The sequence below is a fragment of the Gekko japonicus genome, unplaced genomic scaffold (genome assembly GCF_001447785.1).
Source record: "Gekko japonicus isolate JY-2015 unplaced genomic scaffold, Gekko_japonicus_V1.1 scaffold1344, whole genome shotgun sequence".
In the NCBI taxonomy this organism is placed as follows: domain Eukaryota; kingdom Metazoa; phylum Chordata; class Lepidosauria; order Squamata; family Gekkonidae; genus Gekko; species Gekko japonicus.
The window spans coordinates 350,145-351,541 of record NW_015164226.1 but is presented as its reverse complement, the minus strand read 5'-3'; positions in this window follow the sequence as shown (position 1 = coordinate 351,541).

Sequence of the window (1,397 nt, the reverse complement as noted above, 5' to 3'; positions counted from 1 at the left end):
CCCTGGTGTAGCAGCAGAGAGATGGCCTTACGGGGAGGCCACAACCTTTCCCCCCCTAGGTCATGCAAGTCATGCCTGGGTTTGGGGTTGCTGTAGCTAGTAGGGGAGCAAAAGTGTGGGGCCAGGGACTATCTGAGATCAGATAATTACAAGAGGGAAGGGGTAATTCCTCTTCCTATGTTTATGTCCCCGTCTTTATCTGCTGTTTCTTTCTTAACAGGTGGGATTTGTTTGACCTCAATTTCTTTTGTAACGGGACAGTTTGTGTTGCCCTTCAGGGCTTCTAATTGAACAAGCCCTCTTCTTGAAAATAAATCTACACTGAATCACAGTAGTATTGGGGTGGGTGCATGCCAGCTCACAGCCCCTCTTCGGATGCTTAGGTTAGGTCCATCCCTTCATGCTTCTGACGAAATGGACTCTGCCTCCCCACCCCCGATTAAGCTTCATGGAATGAAGACTCCCATCCAATCCAAAATATACCATCTTTTTGCAGAGAAATGGATTTTAAATAAATAAATAAATAAATACAGGAATCTGACTCTCCATGAGACCAAACACATGGGAGGGGAAATTAGGTGTTTTCTAGAGGGTTGCCTGGAATTTGTGTCATCAACCCCCCACCCCCCCCCCCCCCAATCATTTTTAGATGACTATCCAAGAACATTTTGTTTCAGCTTCAAATGGACCACAGTGACTCAACCAAGGTTATACTCCACCAATGTTCACTGTGAAAAATTGATTCAAGTCCAGTTACAGTCCACAAATTTGCTTCTTCTTTTTGTTTCTTTATTTTACGTCATGCAGTGCTGCTGCTGCTTCCAACAATCGTCATGTGGCTACAGATTTCCCAGGTAAACGACCTGTTTAAGAACATTTTGTTTAGCCTAAAGCTTTGAAAGAGTGAATGGAAGGCGCAGGCTTTCTGCTGCTTCCCAAACGCAGGATATCTGTTTTCTGCTTTTCTGATTTTTATCCTTGGAAACTCGTTTTGCACTCAGAAGGTTTTAATGGAGACGCTGTGGGACTTAAGAGCAAGAAAACTCCCACCTCCTTGGTGTGTGTGTGTGTGTTCAATTTCATCTTTTAAATTGTGTGCACATTAAGAAATTCTTCCCATAGTTTGTGAATGTGAAGATGTGGAGGGGGAGGTATTTGTGAATTTCCTGCATTGTGCAGGGGGTTGGACTAGAAAACCCTGACAGTCCCTTTCAATTCTATGATTCTATGATTATTTGTTGGATTTTTTCAGGAGCTTCACTTTTTAAAACACAAGACTAATTTTACATAAATAAAATTTATTTTACATAAATAAAGTTTTGCATAAATAAAATATAATAATAAAAATAATAAATAAAGACAATAAATAAAATAAAATGCACATCAACCAGTCATAT